Here is a 21,770-nt window from a genome sequence, read left to right as displayed (position 1 = left end):
TTTTGTTGTACAGTTATTTTATTTTCAACTTTAATTTATATATTTTATCTTATTCTTTCCCAGTTAAATTTACCCTTCATTCTAATTTGTGTTGTACAGTTATTTCATTTTTAACCTTAATTTATATTTTATTCCCTCCTAGTTAAATTTACCCTTTTTAATTTTTCATATTTATTTCCTATCTTATTCCTTTTTTTTTCTTTAGGTCACGAGCAGTTGTCCAAGCATTTCACTACATATCGTACTGTGTATGACTGTGTACGTGACAAATAAAATTTGAATTTGATTTTAACAAATCAACATGTGAACCAAAATAACTGCCCAAGATGGAGGCAGATGATCAACTGTGGTAAACACTAGCAAGAAGCCAAAAGAAGAATAAGACGATGGATTTTTGTTATAGATAATTTAAGAACGCGTTGGCACACACGTGTGCACCCTGTGAAAATAATTATTTGGACAGAGACAACTTTTTACTAATTTTGGTTCTGTGCACTACAGAGTCTACACATTATGTCCATGTACATAACTGGAACATGTTAGTGTTCAAAGATATATAGAACTAACTGTATTCCAGTTGTGTGGGAAACCCTCTGCACTGATAAACTCATTAAGTTGATGCATGTTATCATATATGAATAACTGCACATACTGACCAAAAAACTATACATTGAAGGTCTTCACGTCAGTTCCAAATTCTAAACTTTAACTCCCATGTTGTAAAATGTAATAATCCAGAATTGTTCAGACTATGCTTAGAAAACAGCAATACTGAAATAAACAATTAATGACTGCATTTATAAATCTTATTGTACACGTTTGATAAAAAGCCATTTTCAGTTCACAGATCACAACTTTGGCAGTTCTATAACAGAATAGAGATGGCACGATACCACTTTTTTATGTCCGATACCGATACCGATATCATAAATTTGGATATCTGCCGATACCGATATGAATCAGATATAGTGTTTTTTAATCAACAAAACTGTTTTTTAAATATCTTGCTGCATTTTGTATAAGTTCATACTCAAGTTTAAAACAACAACTACACTAAAGCTATTCTGTTATACCTGTATGCAAAAAAAATGTTTCATAGTTCAGCAATACTGATCAATCTAATAAACTTAAACCTACACCATCCTCCCTATTCTGGTATTTTAAAGAGTACTTAGCATATATATTAAGCAACCTAACTAATAGAGTTCCAACTCCCAGCAACAATAAAAATAAATAAATAAAAAATAGGGAACCACCCCTCACGCTCCACCTCATGATGCTTAATCGACGTAATCAACCTTAATTTGATGCAGTGTGAAAAAAAAAAATGCACAGAAATCAATTATTTTTCAAGAAATATTAAATAGATTCAACATCTTTCTTCAACAAAATTGCAGACTGCACAGATGGTACCTTCCCAAAGGAAAAAGTACTATAGCTTACTAGGGTATATATATTAGACTTAATAGTTACTATATACAGTAATTGACTTCTATTCATTTTACATCAAATTAAAACTTTGGGTGTCAGATAATTATTTATTAAAAGCTAGACATTTTAAATGAGAATAAGAAAGAAAAGTATGTCTTTGTGCCCCCTTTTCCCTGTTCATGCCCTATCGGCCCCCCTGGCTAAACTTTGCTAGATCCGCCCCTGCACAGTTACCAGCGTCAGCTACGTAGAAAAAGATCCTGGAGTAGAAAGTAATATTAAATACATTCTAACAATAGCTGATCAAGCTTAAACGTGCTGCTGTTGTTCAGCCGCTGGTTTCCTCTTTCTGGTGCAAAGTGGGCCAAAAGCAAACTAGAGTCACGGACTCGCGACAGAAAAGCCGATCAGCTGATCGTTAAGCAGTTTCATGATTGAAGTAGCAGCAAGAAGAGGCAGTCGTTTGTTAAGCTTAACGCAGGAATGCTTTACAAACATTCAGAGATGGACTTACACACTTGCTTTACTTCTCTCGGGATAACTTTATCGGAGATGAAATGCCGGGTTGCTAGCGAAGCTCCACATGCTATCCAGACCACCGACAGGTCCCGCATGCCACAGCCGCTCTATCACGTGATGCATACTGCTCCAACGTGCTAACGTTCTGAGGTGAGTTACGGGGTGTTGCAAGTTTTGTGAGGTGCTTTCGTGATATTTAATGGATCGGATTACATTTTTTATTTTTCTCCGATATCCGATCCAGTAATTTAGGTCAGTATCGGACCGATACCGATACGTAATATCGGATCGGTCCATCTCTATAACAGAACACAACATTCTAAAGTGCATATAATAATGTGCTTTGTACTATAAATCTCTCTAAATCACCGGTTTTTGATGTCAGTAGTTCAGTAGGTTGCTTCACACCGTGAGTACTGAAAGCTTTTAATTACTCAATGGAGGGTGAGAGCCAGAGATCCTGACAAGACAAAGATAGCTGAGGAGGAACCACAGAGTCGAGGATTACACTGTGGAAGCTTCACCCAGCACACAGAACCTCTTTCACTCTGAACACACAGTAACTAATACCATTAGTTAACTTGTTGTCGGGAAGTGGAGAGGCATTACTGAATCAGCAGGGCATAGATTCTCTGCTGCCAAGAGCTGAATTAAATCTCACTTTGAGTCGTGTTTGGTCTTTTCCTCAACATAAACCTTGTTCACTTAAAAAGAACCGCAGAACCTCTTTGTCCATGAGTTAATCACAATCAGCCTTTTAATTATTAAAGCCAGTGGCGTCAGGCGGGCAGACGTCATTAGTTCTTAACATTTCAAGGCCCTGTGTATCCACGATTTCAGGAGAGATTTTACTGCAGTGGAAAGTTAGCAAGTATGCTATGTTATGATGCAACAAATGCAGAGAAACTGTAGGACTGCTCATTAGGAAGCAATTTACTAGAAATGTACAAGCTTTTGTCATCTCTGTACCTTGCCAAGGACATTGTGTGTTGCTTTTGCAACAGCTGAGTCGGGCTCAACTTATCTGATGGAAAACCCTATACTGTTAGCACACCAGCTGTGAAAACAGCAGATTCATTTGAAGTCTATACTTTGCTAATCTATCTTTTACTAGTTTACTACCTATAAAAGGTAAATGACAGAGCATGAGAGAAACCATGCTACGTCACTACAAAGGGTCAGCAGTTATTTGAGGTTTGCTACATTACAGTACTTCAATCTTAATCGCGATTTAATGGCAAAGAATGATTAAGTGAGTTGGAAATAATGGGAAAGCTGCATTATAATGTTGTGCTGAAGACATGTCCTTCAAAGATTTTACTGCACTTAGAGTAGGGCTGTAACCCTTCTGAAACTAAGATCCAAATCACCAGACAAACAGCTGTTTGTCCCTAGTTAAATGTCCATGTTCATGAAGAAGTCATCAGACCTAACTCTGGTAACTCTTGCTGACTGTTGAAAAAATAAGCATGACCCAAAAGACAGTTGTGAAGAGTTAATACACCCCATAAATAAATCTCCAGTAATGTAGTGAAATGTCAACATAACTGACATAACTGTTCACTGTTTGTGTGTGAAAAGGTCAAATAAGTACACACACTTACACCCTTACCTAAAGGGCAAACAGAAGGGAAAAAAACTTGCATAACTGCAAATGACAGCAATACCCAAGAGAGACTCTCACATTAAGCTGAAAGTGCAAATAAAGTTGTTAAATCAACACAATTTTTGTTCTTCTGTCCATTTACTAAACGATATTTAGTTAAAGCCTTCAACATTTAATAATGATCCCCATGTCTTCATCATAACTAGGAATAAAGCCAATTAATTACTGGCACAGCACTCAGGCCAAATCCAAGGTAAACGCACTGCTATTGAGACTAAAAAAAGCTGGATATGTTTTAATACCTCTAATGTTGAAATTAGGAACGTTTCTAGCAACTAATTTACAAATTATTTAAAGTAGACAAGGAAACAATAGCTGACTAGTCTAAAAATAAGAACATACTAAAAAGATCATCAGATTGGTGAACTGTCCAGGGTGTACCCTGCCTCTCGCCCTATGGTAGCTGGGATACCAATATGAAAATTGGTGGCTAGATCATGATACCCACTACAGTCTCCAAAACCTTCCTTTTACTTTTCTCTGGTATTTTCTCTTCGCATGAATCAATTCAGACCTAAATGTGAGCAACTGCTACAGTATGGGGCGATTCACAAAACGCATGGTTGGTGTTACACTCACGAGATCTCGAAATCAATGAAAAGCTATAAAAATCAAAAGAGCCTTGACTGCATATTGACTTTTCACTGGGTGTTACTTCCCACATGAGTTCGCACACTCGCGCACACACACAAAGACACACAGCGTGACGGCCATGTGCCCAAAAAAGGTTGGTACGTGCAAGGAGTGACTACAGCTGGTTTCACGTATGTGTGTGTGTGCGTTTGTGTCTGCTCTGCGCATGCGTGCAGTGTCATAGTCTATGTGCGAGAAAAAGATACTCTATAAATACGCCAGGATGGTTTAGATTTCATGACTAGGGTGAGGAGTTGAACCATGCCATTGACATTTTTTAAACTGCTTTCTTGCTACGTGATTATGACAACTAGATTTTCTAAATTAAGCTCATATTTTCCACTCTTGTGTAGCCTGTATTTTAATGTACTGTATGTTAAGAAAAAGCACTTAGACGTGCTATGAGAAAGGGACAAACGTGTTATGTTCACCCACAGTGATTCTCTCTAAAAATAAAACAAACACACTGCTATTGCCTAGCAACCACCCACCCTGCAGTGCAAACATCCAGCCTAGGCTTCATTCAGCGACATCCCCTTCTCTATGTCTTTCTCTGTCTAAAAGAAATACACACACACTCTCAGCTGCTTGGTAGGGAGAAGAGAGAGGAGTTGCATCATCCATCCATTAAAGCAGTTGCAGCAGCCAGCCCTGAAAGGAGACATGCAGACTGCAAGAACACATGCAGATATGATGAGGTATCTCTGGCTGATAATGGCTGTTAATAAACTGCTGGCAAAAAACACGTACACAGAGAAGAGAAAAGCTGGGAAATATCTGGACTATGACATCAAACTGAAACTAGCAACTCTCAACTACTTAACCCCCCCTTAAAACTGCTATCACGCATACAGTAACCACAGGTCGAAACAGTCACCCCCGATGCTGAAACACACGCCTGCCAAAAACCACTGGCTTTGAAAAGGGAAGTGGAAGGTCGGGGATTACATAATGCTGCAGAGAGTCCAAATGCTCTGCTCAGAGCAGCCACATTCATACGAAACAGCCATCCTGTTCAATAATAGTAGCTCACAGGTTTCAGCATTATCCATATATACACTATAACTCACTGGTTTTCACCTAATCCGACTGATTTATATAAATGTGTGTGAAGGTTGGTTACAACTTTACATGTTAATAAGAAGAAGATTTAAGAGATTTCATTCGCTCCAGGAACTTCAAGACCTTTACACTGCTTCCCGTCTATAAAAGGTTTACTTTGGCTCAAAACCAGTCTTTTGGGAGTGACTGTCAAGGCTAAGAAACCTGTGTTACCTGACCTAACAGAAGTCTATGCATTTTAGACTTGAATAACTTAAACCCCACTTCAAAAATGGCTGTTTAAAATCACAGTCCTATTTTATTCTTTTTATTTTATAAGGAAAAACTCAGTATTTCCAATATCCAATTTTTGTTGAGTAATACAAATTGACATGTGCTCCTGCCTTGATAAATAACAGTGTCTTTATAGAGAGCACAATAAGGGATTACTTTTAAGATGGTTAAAGAGGACACAGCCAGTTAGTCAGTTGCCTGGTGATTACCAATAGCTCAGCCCTTGGGGCTTTATACTGCTGCTGGAAAACATAAGCCTGCTTCATTGACAAGTTTTTCCAAGGTACTGTTTATAAACTTTCTTGACATTTACAAAATATAACAAACCATTATATTTAACTGCTGTGAAGAGCAAAGCCACAGAACAAAGTTGCTGCCTAGCAAATAAACAGGACACAGACTGAAGGAGGCAGCGAGCAGTATTTTCCAAATATACACTTGCCACTCAGGTATACTAATGGCCACCCAAGTATATTTTTATTTTATTTTATTTACACAATGGCCTTAAAACTGATATAGTTTTGAAAGTTCAATCTTTCCACTGACAGTTCTTAAAGTATAGCATTTCCTTACTGCCAGGTAGGTCAGTTTGCTGTTGTGGCAGTCTTCTGTATCATTTAGCTGTCTTGAATCTCTGACTTAAACTCCACCATCTTAATTGCTGTGAGCACTCACTCTAGCCAGAACCTAGTGTAGGTGATGACGTGATGCTGCTATGCTGAAGTTGATGAGTAGAACAGGAACAATCATTACCTGCTGTGAGGTCCAAGATGGTGGAGTTGAAGTCTCTTTGCTGGATACTTAACAAGCTGATTGTCATATTTGCATTTCTTCCTCGTTTATTTAAATTAGCATGTGTAAGCATCAGTTTGCATGTATGCACATGCACAAGCTTCAGCACAAATGCAATAGTACCACTAAGAGAGACTAAATACAAGCTAGCGCATTATCTTAACATTACTATTATTTACTAACATCAACTTCGAAAAAACAAACATACATTTAAATGATTGGTATTCCCACAAATAACTCCCCGTTCTTTTTCCTTGGTGCCTGTACTATTATACAAGTTCAGCATATTCTGAATACCTTTTCCTTATCCGAGTTTACTTACAGCCCCACCAAGCTGTCACACAAAAGTTACTCACTTCATAATTTAACGCACAGTTTCACATGAAAGAGCCAGTGCTGGGAGTATACAGGTTCTGGCAGCAAATGAAGAACAGTAAGATAGGTAATGTCGTCTGTGTGATAAAAAAAACAAAACACTATAGGTTCTAATAAAGTCTATCCAAACCCTGGAATCAAAGCAGTGAAAAGTACCAACAGTAAAAGTTTACAGAATGATCACTGTCATGGTTCTAATGTGAAGATGTAACTATTATTACTAATTTTCTTTTAGTTTTTATATCCATCTATAAATTTTTAAGTTCATACAAACTTACTAAAAGTTCAGAATAAGTCCAGTTGCTTTCTTTTCCAAACTCCTTAGACTACCACGGCCTTGATGACTGAGAACCAACACAGACTTTGATCAGGGGTGTCAAACCTAAGGGACAGGGGCCAGAATTACCCCAACAGAGACTCCAATCTGGCCCATTGGATGGTTTAGGATAATGTGAAGGACGACATTAATTTTGGACTTTTAACTGCATTTTTAGTTTGTTGGACAACTTGTACAGCAAGACCTTCTCCATGGCCATTTATACTCCAAAGAAATTAAGTAACAGATTTCTGTATTTTACTTCTTACAACTTAAGCCCAAAAGTCATGCAGACAGATTTCCTTCATGTACTACAGTACTGTTTACAGTACAACACTGTTGAATTTGCGCTCTTTTTTAATATTAAGAGATCTCATTGATTAAATATGTTGTTACATTTATCATTTAACATCTCCAACACCAATGTTTTGTTATCATATGCAATACAGTTTTAACTATAGTTGTTCAGCTGCAATCCTGGTGGCGTTAAACAGTGTGAGATTAAACAAAGAACAAATAAAAAAATTAAATTTATATCCAGGTTTTAGCTATTGATGTTAAGGCTCAGAACAAGAAAATTGTTTTCAAACTGCTAGCATGTAGAAGGCAAAAAAATAAAAAGTCATAATGAATCTATTTCATATGGATGCTCAGAAAAAGAAAAAGAAAAAGAAAATATCTGCCAACTGAGGTCCACGGGATCTTCCAGGAATAGTGACACAACAAAAGTCAGCAGGCGGTGATTTCCTGCATGCTGACCTCTCATCTCTGGTGTAAATTGCTTCAAAGCAGGTTAATTCTGCAACATAAGATGGGTGGTAACAAGCGAACCAATCCAACCTCTAATTCTGCTTCACCGTTCTGTCCTCCTAGGGGTCATCTTACTTTATTCTTTCACTGAAGTTGTAAAGCATGTCACTGGTCCATTTGGGCTTTGCCTGGCTTGTCTTGTGAGCATATATGGCCGCCAGAGAGTCTTACGCAGACTGTGCACTCATTTAAATACGTTAAATATATTTAACTTATTAAAAAAATAATAAATTAATGAAGGATCAACAAACGCAATACTAGAATACTGAGTTTTTTCACCTCTCTGCTTATTAGCATAAAAGGAGCTAGCAAGAATAATATGGCTATCTTACATCATTTACACTTTCCTGGATCTTTCAATCCACATGTTGAATTGATGACCACCAAAAGGAAAATTACTGATAAATATAACTCGATCTTGTGATATTCCTTCATATTTACATAGTGAAAGGGAGCCATGTGAAAGCACCATTAAACTAACAGCTCAGGGAGGACTGTGGGATAGTAAGTGAGGACTGAAGAGGATACAGCGTGTCAAATTTCACAGCTGCATTTGGAGGAGCCTCTGGTACGGGACAGCCTCGTCAAACTGCGGGGAAGCATTCAGTCTTGAGTTACGGACTTTGAAGCAAGCATACCCCGAATAGGGAAACAGCTCCTGTTGTGTAAGTGGTCCGGAGCAACAGTACTGGCCACACCTTTATGTTATATCTACTCATGCCCCTGAACATAAGGTTACATGTTTATATAGTCTTGTTTATCTTATCTGATATTCTTAACAAAGGCCTGTACTGAAGGCATTTTTAAGCTTTACATTTCTTTTATTACACACAGAACAAAAGGTTCACATATCCAACTTTTGTTCATCTGCCCTTTGTGCACTAATCTGCAGCAGATTGCTTCAGAGAGGGGCATTACGCCTCCTGAATGACAGCAAAAATAACTTTGGTGTACAAAGCTCACAGGTAACATTTTACACTGTCAAAGTGCTTTTAAAGAAAACAGGTGTTACAAAAAACTAAAGTCAAACTGGCAGGTTTCTGCAATCCTTCAAGACAAGAGCATGGAAATGGGCCATGGGCCGTCTACCGCCGCACACCACAAAATCAAAGCCTAATACTTAACAAGACTCATAAAATCTGAGGCAGGAACCACAGAAAGAATACAACTAAAAGAAAAGCACCAATCCAGTACTTATAGCTCTTTTTCACTAGTACCGATCCGACTCGACTCGAACGTTTCCGTCGTTTTCCATTGGAACTCACTACCACCTAATGTGTGTGGAGTCATTATAGCAACATGGCCGAAGGTCCTGGTAACCATCTCAAAGTGCAGGAAATGGAACATAAACTGGAAGGAAGAAGAGAAATGTAAAAAAGAAAACCACACACGTGCACGCATGTACACACAAGCTATGATAACGAGGAAAACACCGTATTATTACTCAGGCAGAGAATCATAATGAGCAAGCTAGAAACAAATACAACCTATAACATTTTGTTTCATGGACATATCATGCTTATCACAGTTGTTGAGATCTGGGAAGGTCCACCTTAGGCTACGCTGCAGATTTAAAGCAAAACTATGAATCAAAGATAACCGAATCCAAGCTTAAGCATTACTTTACAAGCCAAGAACATCCAACATCCAACTTTTTCAAACTCTGCTGGTCTCAACATTGTGTCCAATATGATCAAACACAGTGTAAATAAAGCTTTAAAAAAATTCCAGCCTTTACAACGAAACCATATTTATTTCTAGAATTCTGATTAGAACTCGAATTAGAATTTACTTTCTGTAATTTTGATTAATATTAGACGAGTATTATAAAGCACAAACATCAATGCGGCAATATTAACAGCAAAACACCTGCTTTCACTTTCCTAACCTACCTAACAAGGCTTATGCACTGGGGATGTTTAATAATTTATCTATTTTCTCAGACAAACATCATTAATAGGAACTGTTTTCCTCTTAACTGTTAACAATGAAATTAAAAAAAAAAAAAAAAAAAAAAATCATGAAAATGTTCAAATGTCCACTATTGGAGGTAAATCATTCATTCATGTGACTGAGGTTATGCATGACTCAGCCCTCTCCTGCTGGTACAGATGCACATTGCTTTCTCTTTAACCGTCACTCTGTCTGCCTTCCTCTTCTCCTTCTATGTGCAAATCTGCACATATGCAGCTCTGCTGTGCTGTAAGCCACCACACATTTAGCAGTTAGTGGCTTTCAGATTATTCACTAAAGCAGTGCAAACTGCTCTCTACAATGGAGGATCAATGCGGTCAACTCGATGCCTACAGTTTCTACCAGTGCACAGCTAAAGCTGATAAGATCTGTTAAACTCTAAAATAATCTTGTTAACTATCTTCAGTCTTTCACTGACACTGGGTTTCATCTGCTGCTTTTGACTTTGCACAGTGAGTGCTGACTCAGGTGAAATAAACTGAACTCATCTCATATCTGACGAGCGGAGCACAAGCCCAACTAAGTGATGTCATTTACTGGTCACCTGGATACCTTATCACCATCTGATATAATAGAGAAGGTGGGCAGGGTGGCTAAATTTCAACACCACACGGTACATATCTGATAATTATTTTTGAATTTATCATCAGTTTTAACTTTGACACACCTCTGCAGTAAAGCAGAGTGTATAAAATGCACAAGAAGCTGCTGATAAACTTGTGTCCAGAGCTTCACTGTGAATGCAAACTGTAGCCGTCTTTTCCTTTGTCGTGGAAAGAAAAGGCAAAGGGCAAAGTCAGAGAAGAACTCATCAGGTTAGTCCTTAGTTCAATTAATCAGATTAATCAATTGATTTTGTCTTTCGCCAATTATAAAATAAAAATATCAGCATGAAAAACGTACTCTTTTGCTTTCGTTTTCACCGCAAAGGTTTCTGAAAATCACTCGCCTCCAAGATGACTAAAGGAGAGACTTTGTTCAACGAGACCTATCTGGAGGAAGTAAAACTGTCAAGGTTTCATTATTGAAACTGTGAAGGGATTATCAGCTGCTTCGAGCTCCCTTCATCTCTGAATATATGATAAATGCCGCAAGCTAAAAATGTGTTGATCCACCAGTAAAGTTCATATTACACATGTGCCTTACCCAATCTAGGAGACATTTGAAGGTCAGTTTTTATTCCATGGTGTAGTCCCTCTTGACATATGGACATCAGCCTAGTCTTTACAGTTTAAAAAAGAAACCCTAATGGCCTATTTATTGTTTCAATGTCACAAAAGCCACATTAAATATATATACTTGAAGCGCCGGATTCACTGCAGTATTCTCCTGAACAATAGGTGCCACCCTTCAGAGAAAAGGTCCCCATTAGTGCCAATGCTGGAATAGTTGAGGTTTATTTTTCCTCCAAAAACTTTTTCTCAGAAAGTCTAATCTTTTCAAGCGGTTGCAGCATTTTCCTCTCCATGATCTGCAAATCTCTGAGCTCTTATACCCATATCACTGAAATAGTGATAGAAACCAACCCGACTGTATATTCATGTCTTCAATGCAGCCACACAAGGTTACAAAAACGCAGACATGCATGACAAGGCGTAACAATACCAAAGCACGGCTCGCGCCAATAGTTGAGACATCACTTTAGATATACACTGTTCATGAAGGCAACAGCGGCGGGTACAAAATGGCCTCAACTCCCTACCATACAACCCTGTGTGCTCCACCATCTCAACCTCTTTTTTTCATTCACTTATTTGCTTTTCATTTGTTAATTGTCAAGCTAGAGTACAAATACTGAACTTTAAATACATTTTTAAAGTTCAGTAATGGCCTAACGTTTGTTAAGATGAATATATATATATTAGGACTGTGTGATATGACCAAAATCTCATATCCCGATATAAGAATTCTATCGTCCTAATAACGATACAAATCACAAAGATTTAACATTTTCTGTAAATTCTGTGAAACTCGGGCAGCTCGACTTGCGTGAAGTGTTTCCAGCTGGGCGTCATGTAGCTGGAGTTGAGTGTTTTAACCGATGCATTAAAGGATGCATTTTTAGACAAGTTGTAACGGCCGCCGTTTTCTTTGTGAGTATTTATTACACGGTGTGCTGCGGGGAAAAGCCTGTTCTAATGTTTGAGTCTAAGGTTTCTTTTTTAGCACCTGGCGGCTCTTTTTTGCTTCTCATCCGTAAAAACTCTGCATACTCTTTCACGGGATTCAGTTTATTTTGAAAAGTCTCAACAGGATCTTGAGCTTTATTGTGAAAGGTTTATGTGGAAAATAAACAGGCGGACACGCGATGGTTTTACCGTCGTTGTTGCTAATGGCAACGCAAAAAACAGGCGCTTGTCCGTCCGTAGTGTGGTTATATTAAATATAAGAGAAAGAGAGAACTTTAAGAAATTAATATAGCCACTACAGTGACCATCAAAACGATGAAACAATATTGCCGTAAACAGTTTATTTTGCGACACCAAGAAACAAACGATAGCGTAAAATGAAACGATAGACATTTTTATATTGTCATCCGATATATATGGTTATATCGAACAGCCCTAATATATATAACACATACATATATATATATTTTTTACATTTCTTTTAAGGAAGAAGGGCTGCATGGATGACCGCTGCTGACGGGATGCCCTTAACTGGAACATGTAGAAGTATAAAAACCAAACAACAAAACAACCCCCCCCCCCCCCCCCCCCCCCCAAAAAAAAAGAAAAAGAAAAAAAAAACACCACAAAAAACAAATAATATCTAGCAATATTTATTTGACTCTGTTTTCTGAACAATACATTTTGCATTGTTAGAAAAACAGCAAGCAAAGCTAAAGAGGTAAGAGTGTAACTGATGGTAGCAAAAAAGTAACACCATGCATTGGTTAACTGTAACTCCCACAAACACAAAGTCATTGTGCCATTTTATTACCACATCAACGAAAAACAGCATGATTAAGGGATGGTCACAAGTTCCTCCTGTATATCTACCGCAATGTTTAACAACTAACCTTTGTCTATATCAGAGCAACCCACAGTACATTCAAGACAACTGTCTTATGACAACGGACCCACAATGTACTTACAAAGCCTGGAACATGTGCAACACCTGTAAAATATTTCTAAGAATGTAGCTATCTGACTTTGCTGTACCACAAATCAACCGAAGCATGAAGGACAAACACAAAACTACAGAAACTTTCCAAGTACTAGACGACTTAAGCAGAATGACAACTAAAGTTTATATTACTTACTAGTTAGTCGGCTGCTAGACTTCAAGCTGGTACAAATGAAGACAGCTCAGTTGCACTGCCAACTTTTGAAACACATGACTGATTTTTAAATATTACTTATTTTAAAAGCGCTTTGTATCTATCACCTCCATACTTGCAGTCTTACTCACAAACTTGCACAAACTTCAGCTTGTGTTTTTGTAAATTTTACCTCGACTAGAATCCACTCTGAGCCAACTCTTGCTTTTTTTTAATGTGCAAGATAAATAGCTTGACTAGTACGCTTTAAGGAGGAATTGTAATGTGTTATCACAGTTGATTTCACATATATATTTTTGACAGGCCTCATCACTACAGTACACATTATATTCAAAGAGCCTCATATATACTTAACCATGTCCCTTAAAATAGTAAGTACAAAAATCCAACACTATTAACCAATATTATCATGTCTATATCAGTATTACTGTATACACCATCCAATCAAAGTCTCTGTAAGTAAAACCAAAACACTAAACCACCTGAAGCTTAAACATGCAGAAAAGCAATCTTAACAAACTACCATTTGTTTTACACAGCCATGGTGAGTGTGTTTAAATATGAATCATTACAACCCAGCCCATGTATCACAACTCCCAGGTTAGTTTGCCAAGTATTTTTAATAGCGCTCTCTCTCGAGCCTTGACAAGCAGTGAATCCACGTTAGTAACAGTACAAGAAGGATAAAGATCACTGATGTGTGTACTGTTAATGTTTGCCATACTTTACTCTAGATTTCATATTACAAATATTATGCACTTTAGTAACATTTTACATTTATTCAAATATTCACTGCTGATTCACCAGCAAATTAACTTAGTTATATCAGACTATACTTCTGTCCTAATTTTTGTTGTTTAAAGAATTAAAATTGTTTTTACATAAAATGTAAAGAAAAAATAGTAAAAGTTAAGAATGTATTTATCTTATCAACACATCATATCCCAAAGTATTATTATTTTGCGCCATAGTCAGTAATAAACAGACTGATATCACAGCACCACAGGCGATTAGCCACACCTCTGTATGGAGAGATGGACCTCCACCACCTCCCAACTTCAACTTGAGCACATAGAGCCCTGCAGAAACTTAGGTACAACCCTGAGCTGAACTGTACAAGCCACATTCACAGTTCGGTGCCTGTTTATTTATTCCAAATCATGTCATCATTGCAATTATGAACGATGTTATCACATGCTTTACTCACTTATCGCAGGTCTAGCAAGTAGCTCACTAGTTCGTCAAATTAAAAATGTTTAGAGTTGCAAAGATTCTATTGTAGGTACTCACTAAAAACGGCCCAAAATCCAGTATCAGTGGTCCTGTTGTAAATAATGAGCAGTGGGAAATCAGTGAAGTGTGGGGAGGAGCCGTACAGTTGTCGCAGCGAAACATTACTGCTAAATATCAATAAATCTTGCCTGTGTACATTAAATTAAATGCCATCTGAATGCCTTTTTGGCTTTGACTAAAGACATTGCACACTAATAGGGGGAACCCTGCCCTTATAACCGCCCTGCATACACATGAGAACATGGAGTACCCAGAGACACTCCAATGCACGTCTGCTTGGAGCATATCGAAGATTGGTAGAGTTACCCACCAAACATTACATTACTAAAATAAGGACGCTCTTTGGCACTTTCTTTAAATATATTACATTACTACAACTACCATGAGGTAGCCGAGCTAACGCTTAAGGTAACCAAGTTACTTTAAAACTTCAGCTCATTGTTTCAGGTTTTATTTTGATCTACCTGTGTAGCATGAACCAACCGGCTGGCTCTGGAAATACCACATGCAGAAATCCCTTCCACTTAACACTGTTCCCTCCACGTAAGGCCCGTTTACTACTGTGTTGATGTGAGCTAACGTTCGCTATTAGCTTCACAGTTAGCTGTCGCTGGAACTGTCAAACTAATGCTAATGACGTTAGCGCAGATACAAGAGTGCTACTTACGTTTTCCTGCTGCTGTGCGATTGTAGATCCAATCCTGATTATCTGCTAAAATCTCAGCTTTCTGTGTGAAGACTCGTCTAGATATATGCGGAGCTAACGTTAGCTTGCTAGCTGTGTTATGTTTCCTTATTTGACAAAAATAATGGAGATTGGCCTCAGATGAGCGGCGATAATTCCTTTCTCGGTGGTTCCCTGCTTGGATAGCGTTGGTTTTTACGCATGTTTGACGCCAATTGTGTCCCTCACAGTAAATGTAGACAATTCCGATCGTTCCCAAACAAACATGGACACTGAGAATTGGTTATATTATACAACACTGACAAATCTAGCACTTTCTTCCATTGAAAGGCCAGAGCTATCCTTCGACTTTGGGTGCTGAACAAGAGGAGGTGTTATTTTTGGCATCTGCTCGATGATTGGTTACAACGGCTAGGCAAAGCGTCGGTTAATTGGCTACTTCTTCCGTCAATTAGCTCTGCCCCTATGCGATACTACATTCTCATTGGTGCGTTGCGAAGTTCTGCGATATGTCAGACCTTTGAGATGCACTACTAACTGTTACCGGCTTATGCCGACAGTACTTTAAATAGGCGGTGTCAGTCTTAAAATAGAAACTTTCAACTCCGCGTCCAAAGCTGCCCACTAATACTATAAATATATAAATATATTATATATAAAACAAAACAGAGCACAATTGAAATTATGCCATTTGCTTGCCTTTCATGGTTGAAAGTTGCCACACATGAGCCCGAGTGCCCCGGAGTCATTAAGAAGCGCAACTTAAATGAAGCGCAATATGGATGATTGAAGAGCTTCCAAGAGTCTCTAGTATATTCATACACACACAAACACACGCACGATCTAAATTATACCACGCATCTTCAATCAGGAGAAAATCGAATCCAATATAGAGGGTACCGTATATAGGTGTACACCGTATAGTTGATTTCCCTGTCTGCAGCTACATCTGAATATAATGCAACACTAATCAGGTCTGGTCAGGTCAAGGAAATACAAGGGCACCCATCTCCAGTGTGAACAAGCTCCTTCGACCACCTTAAAACTTTCGACCTCAGTTGTATGGCACTGAACAGAGTAATACTTTTATGTCCTTTGTAAAACTAAAATCAGTAATATTCATCAGCAGCTGGCTCTTAGTAACTCTACTTTTAGGACAGTGTATGAGCCCCCTGTTCTTTTCTTTCTAGTTTTCCGATTCCTGACTGTAGATGAAATAACCAGATTTATTAAGACCTCTAAACCTTCCAACTGTTACTTTGACCCACTTCCTACTTTTGGTTAAACCTTACATTTCTTCTCGCTATCCTTTAATAATGAGTATTATGCATTTCGTCTTGATACATTCTCAATCATCCAGGTAAGTAAATCTCCAAAAGTTGATTCTGTTCATCTGGACGTAGCGTTTTCAGTGGGAGAAACGTTTCGTCACTCATCCAAGTGACTTCTTCAGTCTCAGCTGACTGCAGGTTTCTCCAATCTTATAAACAGTACATTTGCATAATGACTGAAACCAGCCCACTGAAGGAACAATGGGCTGGGAGGTCAGTTCCTTCATCATAAATATGCATATTCTCAATGTTGATCAATGGTCATGAGAATTTGAGAGTATTATACATTCTTCCATAATCTTTGGGTTTGTTCCTCTAAAAACGCCACGATAACACCATTTCTTAAAAAACCCAGAGCAGACTCTTTCAACCTAAATAATTACTGTACCACTGCTAATTTCCCCTTTCTTTCAAAAAATCTCAAAAACGCTGCTGACGTGCAGGTTTGCTCTCACCCAGGGTAAATGAAGGGCGCCCTTACTCCTCACAAATGAGCAATAGAAAACCCCTATGCAATGCCCAAAATGTGACGGCATGATGTTGGGGCAGCATGGGTACAAGCAACTTTTTTTTGCCGATGCCTGGCCGTTGCCCAGGCCGATGCTGCCCTGGGCAACGGCCCATGCTGCCCATATCAAAAACCACCACTGCTCTCACCTTAATAACAATCATCTGTTTGAACAATTTCAGTCAGATCTTTGGCCACTTCACAGCATAGAGTGCTGTCAAAATTATAATTGGCCTTTAATACACTCTCTCATAATATTATTTTAACGATATTAGAATCTGTTTGTACTGTTGGCATGTAACATGCCTGGTTTAAATCTTATCTCTAAAATCATAATCAGTATGTACAGCTAAAAAGATTTTCAGATCACAAGCTTGCCCAGTTGTCTTAGGTGTTCCCCAGGGCTCTTTCTTAGGCCCCCTTCTATTTGTTATTTATCTTTCACGTTTAGGTCACATGTTTAGGAAATCTGGCATAGACCTTCATTCTTATGCTTATGACACCTAGCTCTATATCTGCATTAAGTCTAATTCAGTTTCTTCTTCTCTCATTGACTGCTTACCTGAAATTAAACTGACATATTTCCACTCATGTAATATTAGTCAGCTACTCCCATCTCAGCTATTAGAGATGGGAGTAGCATGTATGTAACTAGAGCTTGTATGTGTTGTAGTTACATCTAGTATTGATTGTTCAGATTGTGTCTTCTTTGGCTTACCACACAAACTTCTCGGTAGACTTCACCTGGTTCAAAATATGGCTTACTGTAAAATACCACATTCATTTAAGTATCTCCAGGACTGCAAGTACTCGTTCACTGGGAATCTCCTCTGTGAGCTTCCTCGTTTCCTCCTGCCTGACAGCTCCAAATTCAGTATCCATTATCCCTCATCTGTACATGTCCAAATTATCTCACCCTTATTTTTTTTTATGCTGATTGCCCTTACTGACACACCCTTGAAGGCATTTGTGACTCCTCTCAGCATCAAACTAGGAATATTTTGCTTGTTAAGCAGCCAAAACCACTACACTATGGCTAGCCTTACAGCTGTGACAAAGCATTTATGCAGCCTAGTTAAAAAAATAGCTTCCCCTTCAAAAGTGTCCTCATCAGTCTGCTACTGAACCTTTCTGTGTGAGCGCTTTGTGACTGTTGGGAGCACATTTAATAGGTTACCTGACCAATATTATGGCTTGCTGTGTGCAACAGACCATCCCAGAAGCTTACTTCTGTGCTAATTCTAAAGCTTTAAAATGCAGCCCCCAAACCCACTAGGTGGTATACCCATCTTTAATGCTGTCCATGATCTATATGTACGTAATTAAACTGATTGCCTATGACTTTATTGGCACTAGTTTACTTGCCTGCATTGGATTACCTGTTCTTTCTGCCCAAATATTGAGGAATATAGCTGTGCATGCTTTTTTGAATGCAGTCACAAAGTGACAAAAACGCTCTACTCCACACAGCTGGGCAGTCACAACCTGACGTGTGGGTGTATGCTGGATTGAGATTTTGGAGAGATCCTAGATGCCGATTACAAAAAGGTGAGGAGGAACAGGGTCTCTGATGCAGTCTGATAATGTTTTTGTTCTGTTGTATCGGGGCTTATACTGGTAAATAAAGATGAGATTTAATTTATTTGAACAAGGATGTGCAAGGAAATGAAATGTAGGCTTGAGTGAATAAAACAGGGCTGAGGTGATTAAGCCAAAGACTTTAATATAAGTGCATGTATAAAGATATTTAGTTATGGTGTATCAGTGAATCTGTGTTATGTGTGTGTGCGGTGGAGAGCTGGGGAAAGCAGGGCTTATCTGTTGTCATTTTGTGTCTCTCCCTCAGGATCAGACTTGTGTCTTATTAATGAAAAACTCATCAGATATCAGAACAGCTCCCCGAGGAACCGAGCACGGTTATGAGACACATGTCAGACCTCGTTTAAATACTGCAAGTGTGTGTGTGTGAGAGAGAGTGTGAGTCAAGAGGAGAGACTGCAGAGTGGTATTTAATTTTCCAAGATGAAGGATTATCACTAGCAGAATTTGATCATTCTGCTCTGATCTCAGGATATTCAATCACAGCTTATCCCAAATATTAAACTCTGTCTTTTGTCCCCTTTCCTCTCAATCCCTGCCACACACACACAGACACACGCGCACACACACACGCACACACATGCATGCACTACTCCAACTGCCAAGCCTCTCATTGAGTAAAGTGGCCCACTGAGCCTACTTTCAGGATGGTGCGGGTTATGTGATTTTTCAGCCACCTGCTGACCTCAGGGAATGAGTGAGTCAAGGGGAGGAAGGGAGTGAGGGAGGCAGAGAGGGAAGGAAGGTTTTGAAGCCAGGCTTTAGTATCTTATGGAGGCGGCTAAAGAGAGTAAATTAAAAAAAAACAAAAAAAACTGTTACATCTAATCCGAAGTGCTGAGAACAAGTGGCACACACTCCTAAGTCTGATCCCTCATGTTTACATGGATCTGCATGAGCTTAAACACACGCAACATACACATGCCCCTCCCCAAATAATACACACACATGCAAATGTTCTGTGATTGTGTCCCAGGCAAGAGGGAGGGAGGGAGCGAGGGAGGGGAGGTTCAAGGTCCCGATCTCCACTCTCATTTTCAGCCAGGGGATCTGCACCCAGGACATCTGGGTCACATCATTACTGCAATCTTCTGCTTGTTCATTCCCAGCTTTACGGGGGCTTAGAGCGGCAGACCTGCTGAGAAACACATGCACGTAAACACACAAGGATGGAGACGTGTGCACAGTGTGTGACAGTTGTGAACAGTGAAATAAAACAACGTCTTAAAAGGGATTAAGGTGATTGGGGTTGTGTTTGGTAACACGCAGATTTCAGGATGCGGTGAAAAGATTGATCAGCACACATAAACACATAAATATGTGTCAGTCAATATGTTTGTAAATACAAATTATGAGAAGAATTAACACAAGATTACGCTGCTGCTTTCAGTACTTTCATTTATTTATTTATTTCACTTTAAAAAAATGTTTAGAGCCGCATTAGAGCAGGGCCGTTTAGTGCAGCAATATCGCCCTCTACCGGTGGGCAATGGTTTCACAGCAAACAGCACCTCCACGTGATAATCGACAGGAGGCAGTGTTGAACAATATTGCTGGGAGAACGGTAGGCTGAAGTTGCTTTTAGCTCCCTGGTCAAAAACATGTTTTACTTTGTTGTGGTTGTTTTCTGTGGCATGCAGATATTACATGTTGATTATTATTGGGTTAAAATAGGAGGTTAACTTATGCAGTAACAGCATACACATTTTTAACTTTTTACCAGTGATAGCCAGTGCTTATTTTGGTGTGGTTGTGTTGTATCATTTGCAACATATTTGCAGCGTTCATAAAGAAATCAAACAAAACAAAAATAACAGAAACTAGAAAAGCATCTAAAGCAAGCATAATAACTGTGCCTTTTCATTTTTTTCATGTCTTTATGTGTTATGTAAATCACTTTGAATTGCCTAGTTATATAATCTGCTTTGCTTTCCGTTTGTGCAACACTTCTATTATTATTAGAGACTCTAAATAGAAAAGATGGATGTCTGCTCATGTTTTAATTATTTATTTATGTAAGCTTCCAGTTCAGTTTTGTATTGAGTGCTGTCCAATCTATACGGCAAGTATATGATATAGAAATAGCAAGGATATGCTCAATTCTAGCTATTTCTAGCAGGAAATTGAAATGCTAAATGTTATGCTCATACTGGGTTCCAGTTAAAAATACACTTCTTAATCACATTCATCCCGAGGGAAATTCTTTTGTCATACACATGCTCAATGCAGCAAGAGAGACAGAGGAACAGAGGAATAAGATATACAATAGAATACTAGTATACAGTAATATACAGTAGTGCAAAATATAATATCAAATAACTTTAACAAGTAACAATATAACTATATCCTGAAAAATAAATAGTTTAGCTATCAGTGCAGGTGATTCTAAAAGTGTCATAGTATTGTGCAAATGAATAAAAGAGAGTAGCAGCATATGTTGGGGAGATGAAACAAACATTCCATGAAAAACTGTTGGGTGACATTGCACGGCCTGAATGGAAACAGAATAACTTTGTTATTAATCCTCAGGAAAATCACCCACAGAGGGAGGAAGAGTCTTACTGCCACCGGCACAAAGGATTTTCTGTGGCGGTCAGTTCTGCATTTCGGGGAGGCGTGCATGGGGTGGGACGGGTTGTCCATGATACAAAGAAGCTTTTTTAGCATTCTCCTTTCAGATGACACTGGTGGTCTTCATTAGCTAAGATCGCAGCAGTTGCATTTAATCGCAAGGCAGGAAGTAATAAAGCTGCACTTTTAAAGCAAAGAAAGTGAAGATAAACGTGTAAAGAACAGCTGGAGGGTCGTCGTGTCGACAGATAATCTCCAAATATCAGGCTGCAACTCCCGTCTACAGATGAGGCTGAGACTAAAAACTCTGCTCCAGGTGAGGCTCGAACTCACAACCTCGGCATTGCTCTGCTGTATACTGTCATATAAGTACCGCGCGCTAACCGATTGCGCCACTGGAGCTTCGGCGGAAGGCCGCCAGGAAATCGGTTTAAGAAGGCGCAACTGCCCGGAAGCGGTGAAGAAACAGGACTTTTGGTTAATTACGTTTTGTTTATCAAATAGTGCAAGCGCACAATGTATGCAGACTGTATCAAAAGTTCATGGGACCCCGGTTGTCCGAGTCTAGAAGCGAAAATATCCCAAATAGCCGACTCACGTGCTGCGTTCAGGGACCTGACACAAAGCTCGAAAAACCTGTGGTAAACCT

At 38.8% G+C, this 21,770-nt stretch overlaps 1 protein-coding gene and 1 non-coding gene across 3 annotated transcripts in view; both read right to left on the bottom strand.

Moving 5' to 3' along the window:
- Positions 1-15,500, bottom strand: part of ppm1bb (protein phosphatase, Mg2+/Mn2+ dependent, 1Bb) — a 28,180-nt gene extending 12,680 nt beyond the window's left edge. The window contains exon 1 of one of the 2 annotated variants that reach the window (XM_004556578.4): positions 15,095-15,500. The gene's annotated coding sequence lies outside the window, so the exon portion shown is untranslated. The remainder of the gene's footprint in view (positions 1-15,094) is intronic. The other variant, XM_004556579.4, reaches the window with a different exon arrangement.
- A 5,929-nt stretch (positions 15,501-21,429) lies between these two features.
- trnai-uau (transfer RNA isoleucine (anticodon UAU)) lies at positions 21,430-21,523 on the bottom strand. Its single transcript has 2 exons — positions 21,486-21,523; positions 21,430-21,465 (listed from the first exon to the last, which is right to left on the bottom strand). It is a non-coding gene; the product is annotated as a tRNA-Ile (tRNA).
- Between the last annotated feature and the right edge of the window lie 247 nt (positions 21,524-21,770).

This window comes from Maylandia zebra, linkage group LG8 (genome assembly GCF_041146795.1).
Source record: "Maylandia zebra isolate NMK-2024a linkage group LG8, Mzebra_GT3a, whole genome shotgun sequence".
Taxonomy (NCBI): Eukaryota; Metazoa; Chordata; class Actinopteri; order Cichliformes; family Cichlidae; genus Maylandia; species Maylandia zebra.
The sequence above is the reverse complement of the archived record's forward strand: the minus strand, read 5'-3'. Positions and strand labels throughout refer to the sequence as shown.